Raw genomic sequence first — 12,448 nt, 5'->3', positions numbered from 1 at the left:
GCGTGGCTACCTTGTGATTGACAAGTTGCATTTCCTCAGGTTCTCAGTCAGAAATACAGTTACTTCTGGCCCCACAGAACCAGGACAGCTGTAATGCCAGACTCAAGTCTTTAAGCCGGTAGTCCACAAACTCTTAAGTGACGTCACAGTGGGTTTACACTTGAGTAGGACTAAGTTGCTATGAAATCTCTTTAATTCGGCAGAAAATGTTTGCCATCTGTAAGAATTAAGGACCTTTTACTGGGGAAAGAAGCATGTAACAATACAAATCATTTCCAATAGTACAGGCTACGTTTCCAACAACGCTGTGAAGACCTGTAGCAGAGCTGAGCTGCTGTGGCTTCGTCATCAGTCAGACTTTCCTTGTGCGAACGATCGCTGTTGTATATTTCCATCAGGTTCCTGACGTCTCTAAAAACTTTCCCCATCTCATCGCTCGTCATTCCACGTCAGTGTTCGCAAACTGCAAATTATGAGCCACGGTTTCCTCTTTTTTTGTAATCTTCGTGACGTTGGTCAGCAAGTGTCACTGATTGTTACAGCGGGGACAACGTCTTAGCTCAGCCTGAGGGTAGAAAGGCACCAACCAAACAACTCGAAACATCTTTTTGAGACAGCCCTCTAAAAACAATGGCTGGCCGCCATTCAACAAGTTGCATAGTCTAGCTGTAAAGTGGAAATCATAATACCTCACATTAAACACGACGCCGTGGTTTACTCTAACGGGATCTACGTTCAAGACATAAGGGGAAAAAAAACGGTTGCTCCTCCTTTGCGTGGTTGCGTTAACGTACACAATGATGTCATCACGGTGTTGTTTGGGTTTGCTCGCAGTCCCATTGTCGTGAAAGTGCCGGTCACTATTGCGAAAATAGCCGGTGACTCAGCATAAGTCAAAACACGAAGCCCCAAAACAACCACAAACTGTCTCACTTACTGCTGATTTATCTTATATTTATTTAACGTGACCTTTTCAGTCCAGTCGACCTTCATCAAATATGTAAACAAGAATCAGTTCCGTTTATACACATAGATTTTAGACGGATTATCCGATCAGAGGAGCAGAAAGTTACATCAACAGGCGTATAATAGGAAAAGCACAAGTGTTACTAATAACATTACCAATGGCTCTGTTATATTTGAGTTCCCCAGTAAGCCAAGCCACGATGCAGACAGCTAAATGGAATTCAGCCATTATTAATATTCGTGGTTTTCCTACTGTGCCAACATGTCTTCTATACAAAAGGCCTGTCGGAGGATGAAACACAAAATTCACATTAACTTTTATTTTCATGTCTGATAAGATCATTTGGTCTGTCAGACAGTAATAGTAACGATATTCCTCAGTTCAGGCAAGAAAACACTTAATTCTGTTCATTAATTTATGAATAATCATGATCAATACCTAAATAAGTTGGACACTGTCGACCATTATGCTGGCTATGGAAATCTCATACGGCAACGTACTCTGTGTGCTGCAGCTAAATGGAGAACTGCATTGGTTAGATTTTATATAAAAAGCTCTCTTTAATCAACAGATGGACCTGGAATTGTCTTGGTTGATAACTGCAGGGGAATTTAAGATAATATGACATAACATAACATGTAACACAACGTAGAATAACACTATATTACATATAATAACATAACATCAAAACAAACAACAAAAGCAAGACACAATAGAAATACACCCAAAAAATAATAGAAAGAAAGAAATAAAATACTACTGCTAATAAAAATGTGCATTCTACTACTGTTACTGTTCATGCTGCCTCTTGGCCGGGTCACTCTTGAAAAAGATGTTTGATTTTGTTGACAGATAAACATATTTACAGTATATTTGATGATTATACCAATTAACAGCAGAAACAGACGACTTTCACATCCAGTGATTCCAAGTGGTATTTATTGTTGATGCCGCTGTCGCAAAGACAACCGGATTCCTCCATTTTCCTCAAAGTCCCAACCACTAACAAAAGACCAAAATTATGTTTATTCATTCTTTTAGTCAATAATGTTGCCAGGCTGCCAGCTTGACTTCATTTTCCGGGGAAATTTTGTGCCAGGTGGGAGACGTTTAGAGGGAACCAAACCTGAAAACGATAGTGATAATTAATCTATAGCCATTAGATTGTGCAATTAACATTTACTCCATAATGATGAACGCTGAAGTACAACTACTATTAAACGAAAAGCGTGGCAGATTAAGACTCACACCAAATAAAGAGCTGTCCAAATAATGATAAGAACAGTAACAGACACCAGGAAGACAAAGACATAAATATTAGTATTTAGCTGTTGATTACACGAGTAACAACAACCACCTTTTCCTTAGAAAAGTTGTTCAGGTAATGCATCAGCCAATCAGCAGTGAACAACCACCAAAGCTCAAGATAAAATTCAACAGAAGAAGAAGAAGGAAGTGCAGCTTTTTCCATGGAAGGAATCTCCTTTTTCCACGGAGGAAGAGTTGCCCTCGGGCACGGCTTCGGTATCATTTGAGTGGGAGTCCGCTGACACAGGAATCCGCCCAGCATCTCCACAGACAGCGGGGAGAGGCCGCAGGGAGAGGAAATGTAATCACATCAGGTCACGGCGGGATTGAGAAATCCACATTTGGGCCCCAGAGTGTGTCTGGAGAACAGAAACGCTCTTCATGTTCATCACCTAAATGGGCGCCGTGACTAATGTTTGACTAATGGTGGCCCAGGACGTACACGGATTAGTCCTGGTCGTCCTCCTCCGGTGGGGGCAAGCGGTGAGTCAGCGGGAGTCCGGGCGGAGCGTGAGCCTAACAGCCATGGTGACCTTCGGGTCCCGGGCCCACAATGTCCCCCTTTCTCCTCACTCAGAGGGGACTCTTGTTCCAGGGGGCAGTTCCCGCTCGTGCCCTGCCGTTACTGTCCAGGAAACGTGAAAAGAATTTCGTGTCACTGCTGTGTCACTTTCCGGACGCCTATTCACCGCGCCGTAGTTAGAATCGCTGATTTATGACGGGCGGCCGTCACCGTCTGCGTCCTCTCTGTGACAATGTTGTGTCACAGTCGCAGCTTGTGTGTTTTATGCTGCCCTCGTCTTCCATATTCATGCCCACACATACATTTACATACACACAACCTCTCACATGTTTGAGCACACACACACACACGCACACACAAAGACAAACATTTTCCAACCGTTCAGCCCGTAATCCAGAACACCACAGGCAGTCAGAGAGCAGGAAGTGTTTAGAGGCGGTGAAACTCGGTAAAGACGGTGACAAAGAGCGAGACGGAGAGCGTCACGAAGATCAAGAGAGCAGCCAGAGCGATGTTGAAGTCAGACGTGTAAGTCTGCTCCGTAATAATGCCAGTCATGTGAGGACAATAGGCTTTTTACAACCGCAACGTGAGAGCACAGGCCTCGGTGTAAACCAATGGCACATGTGTGACAGGATGGTTCGCTACGGAGCTAATTAGCCTCCATCTTGCTTTCCGGCAAACGCTAGCAGTCATTCTGTCGGACCGCTTTGGTCCGGACTGAAATATCTCAACGCGCCTGGGATGGATCGCCAGACATGCGTGTTTCCAAGATGACGGGCTAATTCCTAATACCTTCGCTGATCCCGTGACCTTTCCTCTTTCCACCGGGAGGTTATTTGGCATCAAGTTAAAGCAAAAACATGTAACTGAGAACGATCGTAGATTGTTCAGTCTCATCCCCAGATCGTCAAACACTGAAGATTGGAGTTGGCAGCTTGTTTTGGACAGCGACCCAAAGCGTCACTGTTAAGCGGCCTGTGGACAAGACTCAACAATCTACCATCCTTCAACAGGAAGGTACATTTTGTTGCTTGAGATGTCTCAAAATTATTGGGTGGATTCCAAAGACATTCCCGTTCCCCTCAGAAATGTATTTTATTCACTTTGCTCATCCCTTGTTTCAGGTAAAAAAGGGTTAGGGTTGGACTTTCAATGCAAACTAATGACTATCTAATCCATCTGATGATGAACGTTCTTTTCAGCAAATGTTAGGAAGCCAAACCACACCAAACAAAGATAGCGAATATCATGAAGCATGGCTGTAAACATGCTACAGCACGCTAGCTGTATGCTAGCAGGATAGCGAGGAACCACATTATGGATGCGTAAATCTGCTCCAGGATGCTCCATAATGCAAATTGTAGCTCAGATGTATCTTTCTGGCACTTTGACAAAACAGCAATCTGTGCACAGTGATCGAGTCAACCATCTCATAAACTGTCACATCACTCTTTTGATAGCCACCTTCATATGTGGGGTTGTTGGGAATTCTGTTACATGGTTTAGGAAGTTTCTCTTACATTGTATAATATCATATTTTACATTTTTACTTATAACCAAGTGCTGTTGTGCAGCGCAGTCAAACATTCAAAGCACGACCGAGGCTTTAATGTCTCCGGAGGACAGTTCGTGGATTTCAGCATCTGTTCACCGTCCGTGTTTAATTCCCAGCGTCCTCTGGGGGGAAAAACATCCCTGAAAGTATAAATGAATAGGGACAGATAGTGCTGTCCACAGACACAAGAACACCAGTAAATGCATTATAAAAGAGAAGAGAAGAGAAAAAAAAAAGTCATGCAGCGTTCAAAAAGAATAAGATATTTGGGGACCGTGAAGTCAGGATTAGATCTGCTTTGCGGTCTAAGTCTCACAGTTATGTTCTCCATATAGAAAACATTGTTAGTTTTCCACAGTCGAGTCGGATTGTTGTCTCTTCTACATTCTTTTGTAATCTCTATCAGTGTTACAACTATAATAGGAAATGTGTTATACGTGTTGTCCTATATCAGTCTTCTGTCGTCTCTGTAGAATAATTTGAATTTAAACAAAAGGTTGTGAAATGTAATAAATACATTTAATTGAGAAAATGGTTAATATCAGTTAGGAGTGAGATTGTTTCGAAGAACATCTACTCGATAAATGTTATTTGTTGTTATTCGGAACACATGGCGGTGTTTTCCTCCAGGAAAAAAGAAAATACATCGAAAAATCCCAAAACAAACATGAAATTTCGAAGGTTTCTGGTGAATTGCCACATGTCGATTTCTGAACAATGAACACGTGCACGGTGCAACACCGAATCCTGACAGTCTCCTCAGAGTCTTGACTGAAGCTGTGAAACAAAGTGGATAAACAGCTCGTCATCATGAGGACTGAGGTGGTCTGAATGAGCGACCCCCGGGGGACTAATCAGAGTGATCGATGCAGGACGAGACGAGGAGGGAAAGGCAGCGAGGAGACAGACAGAGACGGGTAGGAAAAAGTTCGAGATCGGGTTAGAGACAACAGGAGAGCCAGAAGCCACTGAGACAGAGATATTTGGAGAGAGAGCGGGGGCAGAAAGAGGGGGAACACAGACAGACAGAGGGAGAGAGAGAGAGAGAGAGAGGGAGAGAGGGAGTAATCAAGGAGAATCAGGACGTTTCCTCTGTAATACCCACAGGCCTCGGCCGAGCCCGGGCTCCACAATCCTCCCTGATTGGAGGGAAGGGGTTTGTTTGAAGAGGAGGTCAAGACCATCAGTACCTTGTTAAGGAAAAGTTGTGTCCAGAGGAATGAAGAAGGCTGACTCCTTCCTGAGGAATTCATTGGGGGATAGTGTGTGGTGTGCATGAGAGTGTGTGTGTGTGTGTGTGTGTGTGTGTGTGAGGACGACGATGTTAGAGAAAGAGACAATGTTTTGTGTGTGTGTGTGTGTGTTGATATAGTCACTAAAAAGGAGCGGCAGCAGCGAGGAGGAGGAGGAGGAGGAGGAGGAATCAGACTGTGATTTAAGGAGGACCCATCAGGCCCCTCCTCACATAGTTTCTAAAGCCAGGATAGCAGCGCTGGCATTCGCCGCAATAATGCATGACAGATGTACATCAACCGTGTTCTCTCTCTCTCTCTCTCTCCTTCTCCTTCTCCTTCTCTTTCTGCCTCCTCCCATCTGGAGCCAATGTGTTGCTGGTGATGGGCATCACACATCGGAGAATAAACCGCCATAAAACTCAGAGAGGGAGAGGATTACCGTCTTAGTCCGAGGAATCCTCCGGTTCTGGTGGTTTGAAGAGCGACTTTACATAAATGTTTACGGTGTTGTTGATGTGGGCTCCAACAATGCCTTCATCTCGTTTATAATTCAATAGAATCTGCGACTCTGTCTGATGTGATTATGAAAAAAAAAATGCATTAACATGTTTGGAGGGCATTTCACATCACAAAAAGCAGCACAAACAACAAAATATATACTTTTTAAAAGTAAAAATCAAAAGTCTTTTCTTTTCATTTGGTTTCTTAAATCTTGAAGAGCAAATCGAAGCTCATGCTGAAAAACTTTGGAAGCCCTGAGTTATCTCAATGTGCATTTTTTACATATTTGTTCTACAGTTTTCTTCTGTTTCTTATTGTTTCCCTGCATTGAAAGGTTCCATGATACCAGAACCAAAACACCACTCAATACCACTTAAACATAGAAGAGAAAGAAAAGTCCTGGGCACATATAAAAGAACAAGCAGATTAACAACCGCCACACAAAAGTCACTGAGCACATACTAACAGTTTTGTAATAATCTAGAAATCGGTGCTAATTTATGTTTAAAGTGTCTATTCTGTCATGAGGATAAAAAGTTCAACTTTAAGAACTTTTAATGAAATTTAGACCAAAGTATGCTCTTTTCTTTTCTTTCTTTTCTTTTCTTTTCTTTTCTTTTCTTTTCTTTTCTTTTCTTTTCTTTTCTTTTTGGCTTAAAGATGTGATATGAAGATGCATTCAGGAAAAAATATTGTTTATTCCTCTTCTAACCCTTCTTTTGTTGAAACGTTTCTATTTTCCATTTCATTAGGTTAGATGTTCAGTTTTACCTTGTGACGAAGCTGTAATCAGTGCTGTCAACTCTTCGCTCAGTCGCAGTCAGTCACTGTCGGTACTACGGTTGTCCGAAACCTTCAGTTACCTGCTACTTCTTAGAATAAAATGTTTCATACCCTTCCTGTTCAGTGACAACCATGAATCTGATGTACGCATCTGTATCAAAATCATGTAGATCTGGTGGGCTGAACTCACATTTTTCTGATAAACTGAAGGATTCGAAGGTTTCTTTACAGGATGAGAACATTCTCCTTCTTCTTAAGATAAACAAACCTCTCGTGTTCGCTGCAGCTCATGAAAAGTTGACTTTTTAAAGAGTTGTTCTCACAGGACGTCAATGCACAGAGTTATGACGATTAAACTACCCAACAGGATTACAATTTTCTCAACCATAAACATTTCATAGGTAAAATGCAACTTATACATGTGTGCACCACTAATATTAATCCAAAACATGATGTTTTTAGTCATAGACCATTTAATTTTTTTTTTTATCGTGAGTACTTTTACTTTTGATTATTTAAGTACATTTGCAGATCATACTTTTACTCGAGGATGGTTTTGAATGCACAGCAAATACTTAAAAAGGAATATTTGCAGTGGTATATTTGGAAAATCTAGTACTCTAAGTTAAGTATATGATCAGAATACACCTAGTTGACGTATCCACAGACATTACACAGCTACCTTTAAAGGCTTTGTCGTTCTCCTCATCGACTCTTCATGTGTAAAATCAGCGGACTGTCCCTTTAACTGCCCTGTTTTTCACATGTGCGTGTGTTTCTGTCTTCAAACAGTAGAGGGCAGCACATCCACAGTGCATGGTGTCAAATCCCCCCTCCCTCCCTCCCACTCCTCCTCCTCTCTCTCATTATCAAACTAACACAAAGGTCAATAAAATCCTGCTGTTCTTCCTCCAAACAAAAGCGTCTCTGAGAGCTCTGAGAGGAGCCCGGCAGCATTCTCACATCACCTCTTAATTCAAAAAGTGTGTCCACAAACAAACAGGCCCTTTTCTGCTGGAGTCCGACACGCACGAGTTGTTTTTATGTAATGGAGTAAAGGCCGGAGCCAAGAATAATCTAAGCTTTGGGTTTCTCTCATTGCCTACTCCTGTGCTGGCAGGAGGCAGAGGAGAAGAGAAGGAGAGGGAGAAGGAGGAGGTGAAGAGAGATGAAGGGTGCAGCAGAGGGTGCAGGTGAGGGAAGGAGAGGAGAGGAGAGGAGAGGAGAGTAATCATTGTGACACTGTTGAAGTGTGGCCGGCGTTGTGCTGAGTCACCGTGCAGTTGTACTTTGCTGTATTACTTCCTTGTGGCGGTAAATGGGCTGGAGCACAGTGCCTGGTGACAACAAGTACAAACACAGGTGTTAATCTGCGGAACAACAAGGAAAAATCCATCCGAGTGAGATTAATGTGTCTCTGTTGTGTCGGACGAGAAACGTTGCAAACAGTCTCAAGCACGTTTACTTGAATGTACTTTGTTTGGATGGTTCTGATGTAGTTTTCCTTTGCTTGGGTAGCTCTTAAAATACGATGCAGCCTTCAGTTAAATCCAACAACAACAATATTAAAATGATCAAATAATATAACATATGCTGTAATGATGCAACACCGACTTCTGCTTTTTATACATACTTTAAGTTGAACAGGAGTATGTATATGTGTTGTAGCTGTTTTTACTTAAAGGGACAGTTCACCCCCAAATCAAAATGACATATTTTTCCCCGGTTACCTGTCGTGCTGTTAATGCATCTGGATTGCTTTGGTTTGAGCTGCCAGAAAAAAAATACATTTTAAAAACTCAACAGCAGTGTCTTTTCACAGAAGTTGCTCAAGAGCGTCCGCAGACCTCGTTGTCAGCAGTTTCACGTATGAACTGCTTTGTTTTTACTGCACTACACTCACCACCCGTATCACCGCGCAGAGGGATACGGGTGGTGGGATTAATGTTCACATCCCGCGCCGTCATGAGGTTCTTGTCCGTGCACGTCGCCACCTCTGTGATGATAGTGCAACTCGCACCTCAAACATCTGGACGGATAAAACAGCACTGAAGTTAAGAAGAAAAGAATCAGAGTACTACGTACACTGTTTATGATTAAATATTAGTCACTAGAAAATGAATAGGCTATAAAAGAATACAACAGTAAACTGTCAGAGTGCCAAAACATCCAAGCTTGAAAACCTGGACTCAAATCCGAGTAGGTCTCATTTTATAATCTGACTAAATAAACAATAATCAAAGTTTATGTTCAGATAAAACCTCCTTATCTGATTTATGTTAATAAGAATGTACAGTGTCCCCCTTCTCATCGAATGTTCATGCGTAGATCAATGTAGGTTAAGACAACTGGTTCGTCGTGGCCTTTAATGCATCAACAAAACCCCGTCTGTCATTTTTGTGCTGTTTTTCTTCTACTTTTCATCCTCTAAACACATTTTGCCGTCGATATTTTCTTAACCTAATTACGTTTATGCACCTTGACTTGAAGGGAAACTTAGGGGAATAACTTCAAGTGTGAAAATGAAAACAGATCTGGAGGTGTGGAGTTACAAAGAAATTATTTTACCAGACCTGTCTGGCGGGCGCCTTGAGGGCTACTCTACCCGCTGCTAACAAAAGGCCTCGTTCGGGTCAAATCAGGACGTGTGCGCAGGCTCGCTGATGAATCAAAAACTATAAAAAAAAAGGTGTAACAGAATCAGCTTTTGTCTGCTAGTGGCTAAAATGACTGTCAGGATGAAAGGGATGCTGTCATACAGGCCCAAAAAAAGACACAGGCACAAACAACAGAGGTCCACAAAAAGGTCTCTGAGGTTCTGTTGTGTCGCTTGGTGCTTCACACGACATTCATGCTGCTGTGAGGTTGCAGAAATGCTCTGCAGACTTGCCGTGGCTGGAAAACGCCTTTCTGGATACGGGGCGTCACCCAGGTCGAGTTCACTGACCGAGTGATCGTTCACTCCCAGGTTTGTCCTCCTGCACCGCCGCAAAATGCTAATTGCCTGATTCGGTTTTGGATGCCGCTCAACACACCCAAATCCTGGATCAAACTGCTGGTGGCTGAATTGCATTGTGGGTAATAAAAATGCAGGGTTTTGACAAGGAAGAAGACTGCCGGAAACAAAAAAGAAAAGGGTCTCTCTGGTTTTGCTGCTCAATCAGTGAAGACTTTCAACACTGGAATTAACTAAAAAGTTAGTTTTACACTTTATTTTTGCATTAGATTGTTCAGTTTATTTAATTCTCGGCTTCATTAAGCGCAGATAAACATCTATAAAACATTTATGGGAACACACATGCCCGCACAGACATTCCTGCACATGCACTCACCACGCCTTTATTTCCATAGTATCACAGAATGAATCACCAGGTGTGAATCACCTCCCATAATAATGTTTATCGGCAACAAAAGCCTCTTACCGTAATTGAGCGTGCTTTCTATTGTTTATAATCTGACTTAAGATGAGACATTTATACTTTTATGGCACCTGGTAAATGCTTAGGTGTGCGTTAGAGTCACAGAGTTTGCAGGTGATAAAATAAACGACTATAGTAAAAGAGTAGAAGACGATAAGGTAAGTGAATGAATGAAATGTAAAGGATAAACCTGTCCGAAAGGGAGAGAAATAAGTGGATTGCGGTGTAAATGTTAACTTTCACATCATTATGGATTTGCCATTGTGTTTATAATGAGAAACAGAGATAATCTGCAGCCAATAAACTGCGCAGACAGATTCTAGTGGAGCAACCGAACATGATGCAACACATACTTACATCCGATCTGCAAGGCTTTGTTTTTATTTTATGTTGTTGGCGTTGGAGGGTGTGAGAAGTGTGGATGATAATGTCATCACCGGAACATTAAGACTTCCTGAATGTCACCTCGGCTGACACCGTCTGAAATATGCTGCGGTTTCGAAGAAAAAAAACACACCCCTGTTTAACTGACAGAGGAAGACAAAGGTTCAGATGATCTCAGTGAGATTGTGTCTTAACTGTAAATGTCAGGAAGATACCCAGGAGCCACAGCCCTTCAAAATAAAAGTTCATTGACGGATAAACTGAGGACTCCGCCTGACAAGAGCTCAAACACTTATTCAGACTTTAATCCCTCTCCTCCCACGATAATTTCCACGATTATCACTTGTTAGAAGTGTCTCAAAGTGTCTGAGGGTATGAAGAGGATGTAGTCCAAATGTTTTTTTTCTTGAAGGACCTCGAAATATCCTGTGATCTTTAAAGAATGCTGGAGATCAGTGGCTCAATGGCTGTTGTTGCAAGTCATTCATTGACAGACAGCTTGTGATTTCTTTGAATTAAGTCAAGCATGTTGAGTGTGAGCATCTGCCAAGGGTGCGGCTTATCACGTCCTCTGTTGTTTAAGATATCCACGTACAGAGTGTAGCGGTTCATCTGAGGTCTGGTCTCTGAACTAGTGTGCAGGAGCAAGAAAAAAAAGGATCCCAGGTGAGGGGAGAGATTGATGGGTTTACGTATCTCGGGGACAAAAACGTCATTCATGGGTGCACAATGAAAATGAGCCCTTAAGCTTTTTTCTCTCGTCGGATTAATCCTTTCAAATTCGGTCATTCTTAACGGAGTTCTGTGTGTACACGGACTGTCAACTCGTTCATTCATCAGGCCAGTCAACCGTTAGAGAATCATCGAGAGCGATTCAGACGCGGCAGTAGACTGTGGAGAAGGAAAACATCTAGTTTTCATACAAAAAAAAAAAACCCATTTAAAAAAACAACAACCACACGAACATAAACTAATTACGCATGTTTTAGATGCGCCTACTGCATTTTAGGTTTTAGCCTCAAAATGTGCTTTACTGATGTCTTTTTTAAAATTCATTTGGGATCTCTGGATACTTGGAGTAGACCGGACGAGCTGCATGGAGCCTTTGTTATGTTTTGAAACAAGCCCCCATCTACCGTCGTGTTTAGGAGAAAGCTGCCACGTTGTTTTGTGGATTATGAACTTCACCTGACTCTTCTGCTGCATGTGGGTGAGTAGAAAACTGACTGCATTGTAATTTTTTTTTGTGTGAACTTATCCTTTAGAATAACAAAAACAGGGGACACACGGACAATGGTTACTGTTCTCAGTGTAAGGAGATACTTTCCTTCCTTCTATATTCGTTTGTTTCTTCTCTTCTTCTTTTTCCTTTTGGAAATGAGTTGACAAAAATATTGGAGAGCGGTCACATACCAGCTGCCAGAATCCTCCCAGCTGTGTTTAGACGGAAGCAGATCTGTATTTCAACTGGCAGGCTTCACTGGCTCTTAACGGAGGTTTTTCATCACCACTGGAAGGGCTGGATGGACGAAGCCTGATTTCGCTGAATTGGTTGAATAAAATATTTTCTCACAAAAGAAACATTATAGGAAGTAAACATGCCAGAAGGCTGCCGAGCCAGTGACCACAGTTTGAGACTGCTTTTTAACATTTTCAAGTGTGAAATCACTGAGTATAGTAGTATGATAGTTTAATGAGACCTCAGGACAAATTTCTGATGGGAAGTCGGCTTAGATGTGTTTGTGGCCCAAAACAGGATGTTTTTAATGA

The sequence above is a fragment of the Sparus aurata genome, chromosome 16 (assembly GCF_900880675.1).
Source record: "Sparus aurata chromosome 16, fSpaAur1.1, whole genome shotgun sequence".
In the NCBI taxonomy this organism is placed as follows: domain Eukaryota; kingdom Metazoa; phylum Chordata; class Actinopteri; order Spariformes; family Sparidae; genus Sparus; species Sparus aurata.
Note: the sequence above shows the minus strand (reverse complement) of the source record.